Genomic DNA, 11,201 nt, shown 5'->3' on the forward strand with positions numbered 1-11,201 from the left:
TCTACAAAGATTAAAGTGTAGTTTTCCAGTCATTAAGGACACCATAGTAGATACACTACATGTTTATCAAGTCAATGTACACAGTACAGCGTACCTAAAGTAATGAGATATTTTCCCTATCTTTGATCACCTCTGAGACTGGATTTTGAAATGAAGGGTAAGATATCCTTTTTTTTTAAGCAATGGTATTTGAAATGGAAACATGTTTCTAGCACGCTATCTGCATTGTGAAATCCTCTTGACTGGACTGGAATTCATATCACGGGAATCAAGTTGGATTTATGAAAAAATATTATAACATATTTGATGTGTATATCTGAACTAGGAAAGAAATAACATCTATAACCATCTAAAGTTAGTACAACAAATGGGTGATAAGCTATTACTTTCTGGATTTTTTGTATACTTCAGTTATACTCTCTCAATTTCTCCTTATGATTTTTGTTACAGCATATAACAATGTGAATCACCTCCTCAAGGCAGGTATAGAAAGAAGCATTTAGGCATTCACATTTTTTTTTTCACTGATTTCTAATGTTCTATTTGCTGCCATACCTTGAGCTCACATACCATTTTTACTTGGATTTAGAATCAGGTTTTACACTTCAGAATATTACTGCAAGTAAGTCTATCATATATTAATAAAACATAGTTTTGAACTATCGTGGTTATTTTTTTCATAAAGACAGAAGTAGCATACATGTGGTAGTAAAAGGAAGCTACACTCAGTAGCAAAAGCAACGGAAAGCAAAATTCATTAATACTGCCTACAGACCATACCAGTTGTCAGAAGTTTTCAAGAGAAAAAAAAATCACTCTACTAGCCTGAAATGATCAAGTCATCTTAAAAAAAAAGGAAGCACAAACAGAAAACTTTGCATTTCTATCTGAAATACAACACACTGTGATAGAAGGAAAGGGAGAGAGAATCTAGCTTTGAAACAATATCTGTATATGCTGAGATGAAGGATAAGCAGGTCACTCTAAAATAGGGGCCAAGACCTTTGGAAAACTTAAGACAACCCTTTAATATAAACATGCTTATTCTTTATGATTAGGATAGATGTAAACAAAACCGTATGCAAGTAATATTAACAAAGTATTCTGTGTGTTATGTATGACAAGAATTAGAATTGATTGGAGGTTTTTGACTCTATAAAATATTGATGGAGGAAATATACCTTTTTACGGGTGGATTATTTACTTTGCCTGTGCATGTAGGAGAGTCCCTTCATCTGTCTGTTTGGTGCTATCTCCCTGGTTTCTTAGTGAAGGTTTTTTCCTTCCAAACCAAGTTTTACAAAAATGAAACTGGGTTCGTCCCCACATTGCAGGGGAGCATCTCAGCTAGCAAAATGATTCACACACACTGACATTTGTTCTTCCTTTTCTTCTTCTATTGTGGGATTCTGGGAGAAAAACTCAATTTCAAAGAAATTTAAAATATTTTGTTCATTTATCAGCGCAGTTGCAAATACATTTTGAAGTAGATAAAATTTCCAGGTGTCAGCACTAGTTGTCAGCACAGCTGACTAGTGCTGTCAGCACTAGTAAAAAATAATTGTGGCCTATTCATGAAATCCTGCTAAGCCAAGTTTCCTTGAAGGCTGTGATATGAAGGAATGCAGGTTTTGGCCCTCTATTTCTTCACATCTTGTTTCTGGACTGTGGGAGCTAATCATATTGCTATGTGAAAACCAACCTCTTATGCACAGCTATGTGAACAGCACAATTTAAAATACTGCTTATACTTCATTATAGAAGTTGCCGTAGTAATTTTATTTCCTTGCAAAAATGGTGACATCCTAAGTTATTCATTTCCTCCTTTGTAAATAATAGTAAATGGTTCTTCTGATAGACAATTCCTATTATTGCATACAAGTGCCATCAAGTTACAGATGCATTAAAGTGCTGCAGGAATGAAATATCTATCACCTTGCTGCTCATGATGCCTCCAAAAAGCTTGGTTATTTTAATAGACTGTAATAAATTTTGTCACTGGAAGTCACTTTCACAATTCACTGTGCAACAAATTATTTAACTACTTCTCTACACTTTTCTACCACTCTTTTCTCAGATACCAAAGGCATTAATTAAATTGCATGCACTTCCTTGATACTCACAATACTTTCCTCTCCAATCCTCTCATAAACAGAAGTGTAGAATGAAGAAATCCCTCTTCAATGTGAACTTTAGGATGTAGGGTGAGAAAAAGTTTGATAAACTCCTAAAATAGCCCAGAAAAAAAATGTTATATCACACAAGCATTATTTAAGCATTAAGGTGGTGTCTGTATGTGTGATGATATTAGGTAGGATATGGAACTAGTAAAACTATAATTTGAGTCAACTACCATTTTATTTTCCTCATACTTCTGCTTACAGCTTTCCTTTTCTCCTTCCAATTTCAGTTTAACCTTTATGATCTGTGTAAGAATATTTGTTTGAAATTGAAATCCTAACCTCTGTTAAGAAATACAGAGGATACAGCCCACTTCAGAAACAGTGGTACTAACATTTTTTTTTAAATTTAATAGGAGATAGCAAGACAAAAATTTCTCTTTTGTGCACATATAATAAAATGTGCAAGCCCATCTATAATATAATACATAAACTTTATTTCCTACCTGTCTAAATGCATTGCAACCTAATATACTTTACATTAGCTATTACTTCTGCAAATTCTCATTTTCTCTGTCAAATGATGCATGAAAGCTAGAATCACTACAGCTTAATGGAATAAGCCTCTTATCAGTGCTATATATCAAAAGCATCCCTTTCTGAACATCTAAGGACAGAAAGATCACAAGTTCTAAAACAATTGCAATGGAATTTACAATAGGTCACAGGTTTCAAAGTTCTGCCCCAGCTGTTTACTCTTTCCTCACTGCAGAGACAGTGGTCAGTGTTATGCTTTAATTTGTTTTTTAGAGGTTTAAGTGTGCAGGAGGCCAGTATGGGCTTACAGCTAAGAAATGATGTCAGGAAGAATTTATGTCTCAAAGAAGTACTCTAGTTGCCTCTATTAGAGAAGTTTGGAAAAGAAAAAGAGATAAGGTCATGCATATTTGAAATCATTGATATACTAATATCAATTATTCATATAAAATATCAATAATAACGAGTAATAACATAATGGAAAAATAAACAATTGAAAAATAATAATAGAATAATAAATAATAATAGTAGAATAATAAATAGAAAAATAAACAGGCAAGAAAGCAGTTGAAAACAATTTTATAAACCCGAGGCTGTGGTCATTCAGGTTATACCCAAAGAACGGAAGCACAGATTTTGGGGTGAGCTGCAACAAATGATGTGGCAAGAGAGGTGAGAGAAAAAGAATTCAAGCCCATGACTACTGTGATCTGGACTGACTGCCTCTGAATCTCTTTTGAGCCTGTAGATATGTGGATTTAAGAGTATATGAATGACTGTGTCCTTACTTAATGAAAATCAACTAAAAATATTGCTAATGAACCGTTACAGTAAAAAAAAATAATAAAAAAAGATGTTTGTTTGCTTTTACACTTAAAAAACAGGAGTTGTCAGTTTAGCCAAAAAAAAAAAAAAAAGTAGTTAAAAGAGATTATCCTGAAATTTCCAGTTGCTGTCAGTATGAAGTAGCTTGCTTCCATGGCTATTAATCTACCATAGGACAATACTGAAGAGAAAAAGGTGATATCTTTAAAGAGTTACAAATCAACAGTTCTACTTCAGATTTCAATCTCTTAAGAATCAGTTTGTTTTGGTTTGTTTAGCTTGACGCCATGAGAACACGCTAATCAACAGTCCTCACACATTTGAACATTCACTCATGGGTAAATCTGTGGGCACTTAGATAGGGCTATGCAAACCAGCAAAGATCTAATAAAGAAACAAAGCCCCACAAGAACAAGGACCTCTCTTAAGTTTTCCTCATTCATTTTTATCAGAGAGTAGAATAACAGGGAGAAATGAAGACATAAAGCATTAGACTAGATTTACACAGGAAGCTTCTGAAGCTTCCACCACTGCAGAGCTTTAAGAAAAAATCAGCTGAACTTCTGCCAGGAAAGACAGCCTGCTTCAGAGCATGGGAATTCCACTGATGATCACTGAAGGTCTCTTTCTGACCTATTTCCTGTTATTCCTAGAATATACCCATTTACAAAATGTTAGGTTCTTCAGAATCTCTTAAAACAAAGAAAAAGCTTATGACAAGTGTACTATATACATATAAAATAGGGTTTTTATTTAAAGTAAATATTTTTTTTCCCTCAAGTCCATTTATTCTCTTCATTCAAAAGAGTCAGAGTTCCCACTAATTTCTTAGATCTTTATACAGGTATATGAATTTATTCCTCAGATTTTGATAACTGATCTAAGTCACGCAGAAGAATGTGCATTAAATCTTCTTCTTCTTCTTTTTTTTTTTTAATAGACTTCTATATTGTTCACACTTCAAATCGATCCTTGCCTAGATAAAATGGCTCTGCCCATAAAATAGCTTATACTCCAGAACAGTTCATTCTTATTACTTTTATCTAATTTTTCAGGCCTTTCTATGATATTGTGTTTATCTAGGATGATTTTTATATTTTTTATTTTATCATAATTCAGTAATTTCAAGCTAAATCGAAGGACGAGTGGATTATTTCAGTGAAACCTGACAAAGTGTGGGAGATGCTCAAAATCATTTACATTTTTTGTGCACTGGTCAAGCAAATTTCAAAAAGCTCCTGCTGTTGCAGCAGGATGTATTCATGTAACACTGCCGGACTGTGTTTATGAGTATTCAGCTCACAGGTGAAGCAGCATGAGCAAGAATGGGACACAGATGAAAGAGTGCTGACAGATGGCAGGTATGCCAACTTCTTTCACACATAGCAAAGAGGCTTGACAGAAAATGCAGAACTGAGAATTAATTAATTTATTTCTTAGTAAGACCATAAATGTTTTACTGTTGTAACTTTTTATCTCTAGTGGACTTCATAATGACATGATTTATTTAAATAATCTTGATTATTAAAGGTAAAAAGAGCATTGCCACTAGCATACTATGAAAATAAATTATATACACACCATCTCAAAATATGTGAAAAATATGAAAAAGTCAAGAACACCTCAACTATTTAATTACACCTTCAAAATCTGTTTCAGTGTTTGCAAATAATTACATCAAAACCCTAAGTCTGAGTAGCCTTAGCTCCTTAGCCCTTAGTTAGTAATAAAATTGTTACTTTCATTATACTTATTAACTCATTAATGTTTCAAATGTTTTAAATCTAATGTGTAGACAGAAGAAAGACTAGGCAGTAAAAACGTAGGTAGAAAGACCAGTATGTAGAAACATGAAGTGATATGTAGAAAGAAACATTACATTAGTGCCCCTTGACATGATTTCCTAGACACATGACAGTTCTGAGAGCAATTAAAATGTTTCTAGTAATTTCCAAGGTGCTGGATCAAGCCCACAGGCACCTGCTTCATCTTGTCAGTAGAAATATCCCACAATGGGAACAAGATATTCTGCCCTCTTCTTGTTATAGAGCTTTCTGAGTGTCTGTTAGAATGACGAGGAACTTGTCCTGCCTCCCTGTATATCAGCTGCAAATACACAGAGGTGCATGGGAGCCCAGTCTCCTGTCTTGACTGGTCAGCTTTCCTTGCCAGAGAGCAGCTCGGAGAGAGATCCAGGGAGTGTTCATTACCCAGCTACGGACATGCTTCTACACATGTTCCTCTTCTCCAGCAATGGTTCTGTATTCTTCCACAAACTATTCACCCTTCAATAAAGCCCTCCTTCTTTATCTCTTCAGTAACACCACTGCTTCAAATATCAGTACACCAAAAGCTTATACACAATTTTTTTTCCGTTCTCGCTTCAAACAGAACACCCATTGACTCCTAACTTGGACAGTCAGACTGACAGAACACAGCAAAGAGAAGCACTAGCAGCAGAAGATCCCTCCAGAATACTTCTACAGTACTGTATAATTTCCGTCAGAATCCACTCAAATTCCCAATGGATAATTCCTCAAACAGAGAACAGATTATAATGTTATTAGCACTGATTTGAGGATGCATTTATCAGGAAGTTGCTGCACACTGGTGGTTGTTTAACTTTGTGCACACATTTATTGGGCTGTGTAGTGTAAACCAAAATACTATAATCAAAAGGTAAGGACAAAGGGAAAGATGGGGTGAGTGTCACCCCAGCAGCAGTCACTTCCATTGACAACTGCTATAACAATATTGCAATTTTCAGGTACAAGGCAATGAGAATAACAGCATGAGACCAAAAGCGTGATGCGCTTCTCTAGGGAGGAAGAAAAACATGAAATTATAGGGTTTGCCTAGATTCCTTCCACAGCGCTACTGAAATAACTGAAAACATGAGCCAGTTGTCCCACAGTCTAGGAAGAATACAGGACCCTACAGATCTCAAGCACCTGCCTTTTTAGGCAGAATTTCTTTGCTTTTCAGTGGGTTAAGACACATGCTGATACCACTCTGTCAATAAAATCAGCAGAAACCTTTCAAAAGACATTTGACAAGGGCTGACCCAGTCAGCCAAACTTTCCAGTGCAATTTATAGAATCATATAGAGAATATTTAAACTTGGTGATGTAAATAAAATATTTGTGTTCAAATTCCTGACATATCCAACACATAAAGCATTTCTTTTCCTTTTTAATTTTTTTTTTCCTTCAAAATAATTTGCTGGAGACTTGCTGAATGTTGTATCATTTTCCAGCTTTAGAAGTTCTGAAGCAGAGAGCAGACATAGCACTGTATGATTTATGTGATTAATTACACAACGCAAAACCAATACTTTATCTGCAGTGTCCAAATGTCACATATAACCTAAAGAGGATCTATAAAATCGAATTTTACCAATTAAAAAAGGCTGATTATAGATATTAGTAAATATTGAAATACTTCTACCTAGTTTAATCATCACTTCTTAAACCTTGTTATTGTATTGAAAATAATGAGTTATTTCTTCTTCTGTACGCACCTGCTAATCACAGAACCACAGAATGGCTTGGGTTGGTAGGGTCCTTAAAGATCATCTAACTCCAACCCCCCTGCCATAGGCAGGGATGCCACCCACTAAATAAGGTTGGCCAAGGCCCCATCCAGCCTGGTCTAATGTAAGGAAGTGGTTATAAATCAATGCTCCATCAAAAGTAAAGAAACACTTTACAGAATCTGCTTCCTCTGAATATGAACTTGCCTAATCAATTAATAGATATGGTGTGATAGATAAGGTGTAACAAGTAAAAGAACTAGTACATTTAGTGGTAAACATGGTAAACTATTCAAACATACTAGTGCGTCCTCTACATTTAAATAGCAAAAAAAAGTACACATATTTGGGGAAAGGTGCAGAATGATATTTATACTGACAAGTAGAAAAGACTTGTCAGTCTCATGTGTTGGAAGACAAAGAGCACAATAATGTTTGAAATTAAAATATTTAGTGACATCATGCAGTGTAACAGAATAAAGTGAATGAGAAGGACGTAAGAAGTAAAGCTGGAGGAACTAGTGAAGCATGAAGTAGACAGAAATGTATTAAAATGTTTTCCTGAGGAAAATATTGCATTTTAGCACACATATGCTGCTTTCTGTGCACTTCCACAACATAGCAAGTACAACACATCTATTGCCTCAGTACATATCAAGTGTACAGACACACACATTGGAAGATTTAACTATTTCTAAAACAAACTTTCATTTTCCTCTTGTGAATACATATACTACCTACATCAACCTTACAGCAGTGGTATTTCAGCAACAATAAATATTCTGGTATACAGAATCTGTCTGAAGAAGGTGATTTTTATTTTATTTATTTATTTGTTTGAGGTATAACTGCACCATCCTTATCAGAATAAAAGCAAAATCCCTGCTTTCCTCAACATCTCATTACAATGACACTATAGCAAAGATACTGTAGCTGGATATTAAGCCCAATTCTTAACAGCCAATACTGACTGCTCATAGGCCGTTTCCTGACTTGAGTAACTCATTAACTGCAATGGATCCTACACTGATGACATTGAGATCAGAATCTCACTTCCTAGAATAAAAATAGTTATAAAAGCCATAAAATGCAATTTAAGTGGCACTAAATTGCAACCACATATCTGTTGAATTAGTAAGTGTGAAGAAAATGGAAATCTTTCCCGGACGATTTTTAGCTTCCTTTCACTGGAACAGATACTGAATATATTTTCCTCTGTTTCATGTGACTATTGTAACTACAAGCCTAGATCTGCTTCTCAATGCAAGTAGAGAACTGAAGCTAATTAATAGAAAATGGAAGAAATGTTAAGAAAGAAAATATTGTGTTAGTTTAGATATCAGTTTTACAAAAAGGATAAATCACTGTCCCATTCTCCACTGACAATAAATGCAGTCACGAGAACACGGCCAAGTATAGACAAACACGTCAGATGTGTTTTGAGATGGATCCCCTCACTTCCCAGCCCTGTATTCACTGATTACTTGTTCCCACTCCTTTCTTTCTCTCATTATATTCAGCATTCTTTTGCATTGTGATCACTTAAATAATGCTTATTATTTGTACTTTAACAGAAAGTCTCAATGATAGATAATAAATAATAAATAAACTTACACTAAATTTACATTAAATAATAAACTGACATGACCATAAAAATTATTTGGAATTTGAGTAAAAAAACAATCAGCAAAAGCCTTCCAGGAGATAAGCCTATGGTCTGAACTATATTGCAATTCCTAGGCTTTTTCAAATCTAATTATGATATTAATCTCTTCATTAAATGCCTTTCATTTTGTAAGAACTGGACCAGTCACTGCAACAAATTTCACAAAGAAAATCTATTTGCCCGTTCACCAGAAGACCTCCTTCTGACTGGGCTCCAGATGATCCCCTGCAATCTACTATTTTCACTTCTCTCTTTTTCTGTTTACTTTGTCACTCCTACTATCAGCTACTTTTTTTTTTTTTTTAATCACGTTTCCCTTATTTATTTTACCACTTTACCTCCTTATTTATAACCAGCTTCTGCCTCTAGTAAAGGCCACTAGAAACCCTCTCATTGTCAGACAGATTAGGAAACTCTTTTCCAAAAATTCACGCCCATGAACTTCTCTCCACCTGCCTGACATGAAACACACCTAAGGGAATGTACTTACCTTATCTCACTGTCTCACAGTGGGGCTTCTGGATTTCACCTGGAACTCTCATAGGAAAACATGAAAACAGGTTTGAGGGAGATATGAATCTTTCCTGTCATGCATTTCCCCTTAGCTGAGCCTAGGTCTCTTCTTGGTTCCTAACCAGAACCTTTTACCCTCCAGCCGTGCCCAAGGTGTGGAGTCAGTGCATGTACCCAGAATCTAGAAATAAGGAGTTTGAATGTAACAACTGCAGTTCCTTTCCCAAAGGGACTCACTGCAGTGACTAAACACAGATTTTAAAAATTAAAAGGAAAAATAGAGATGCTCTTTGTCCTGGCTGTAAGCCTCTGATTTCAGTAGGCATTTCTCAAGGGTTAGAGCACTCATGATCAAGGATAATTTTAAATTAACTGAACCAAAGTTGGGAAAAACAGTCACAGGTTAGCCATCTGAGCTGATGTTTACTTTCTCAGATCTCAACCTTGCTATACATCAGGAAAAAAAAAAAGATGACAGTGGATTTTCATGACTTTATAAATGTAGGTTTGGTCTCAAGTGCCTAACACCTCATTGGCAACACAGTGCATTATCACTTAGTGCCTGTGCATAGTGATTGGAAAAGACTAGCATTTTCTCTCACTTCACAGGAACATAAAGTGCTATTTCAGATGAGGGTCAGTGGGCAAGCCTGAAAAGGCAGAAAGGTGACTCAGCAGCAAGAAAAATAAATGACAGCAGGAAGCAAAAGAAAGTAGCTTGCCTCAGCCACTGATGTTGCTTATTCTTCTTCCTCTGCTGTGCCTTTTTTCTTTTTCTTTTCTAACATATTACCTTCTGCTGTTTCACTAATATCACAACTATCCTTTTCCCCCACAAATAAATTGCAGATCATCTGAGGATGGGAAAGGCTAACATTAAATCTCATGTTTCACTTGCATTTTGCAGGAAAGGTTTGAAAACCTTTGTCTTTCATGGCCCATTGCATTTAAAAGAGGGGTGCAGTTGACAAGGATCAGTGTTTGTGTTTCTTGCAAATATTGTTAAGTCTGGGGATAGAGGTAAAATTCAGCAAAATATAGGTGGAAAAAAACCAAACATCTTGCTCTAAATTAGTAATGGAGCTATAGTAAAAACTGGTCAGTGACTCATGCTTACTTTCAGGTTAAGCTTTAGAAAAGACTAGTTAAGATGCTCCAGTTAACTCACAGTTAACTGCTGGATCCTGACAATTCAGCATTTCTGTCTTGATCATGGAAGGAAAAAGGCTTGGATAATGGTTGGTTTTCTTACAGGAGCATATCATCCAAATATGGGTAAGTGATTCAGGTCTTGGTATTTATGTTACCCTCTGAAAAAGGTTGAGTCAAAAGAACTATGATCAAATGTACTAACACAAGAGCTTATCTTAACACAGTCTCTATGTTTGATTTTGGTCTGGCTGTGTGTTGCCCACCTACAATTAATGGCAAAAGACAGGAAAAGCAGCTCAGGAAGAAGAAAGACCAGAAGCATGAAGAGGATTCGTAATCCTGGGTAGTACACAGGCTGCTAAAAAATGAGGAAGGCTTCATCTGGTTCAACTTTGGTTACTATTAGTAACATTACCCTTGGTTTCAGAAAAGGGTAAAAACTGATGAAGACTAAGGTTATAGTTTGGAAAAAGGAGAGATGAAGAACTTCCCTTATTGCTGAAGCCTGGGATGAGAGCTGGTAGTGGCAGATCTACTTATCTCTGAACTCTGGTGCCAAAATGAGTTCCCTGAGTGTGGATCAGTCCAGGTTTGGATTAGGAAAGGAAAACTGGAGAACCAAATCTAGTGGAAGTTCTGACAAGAAAGACCTTTCTGTGGTCCCTGAACATGGCACAATCCATCTAAACAAAGTATAATATGCCTTACTTTATTTCTAAGTGTACTAAACATGCATGTCTATCCAGAGGAACAATCACTAATACCTGTAAACAACACAAAACGATGCATTATTCACTGTGATAACATTTATAACTCTGAACCACGCTGATGGAATTGCCAAAGTAAGCAGATTTTA

Source organism: Anser anser, assembly GCF_964211835.1.
Source record: "Anser anser genome assembly, chromosome: 8".
NCBI classification, from domain to species: Eukaryota; Metazoa; Chordata; class Aves; order Anseriformes; family Anatidae; genus Anser; species Anser anser.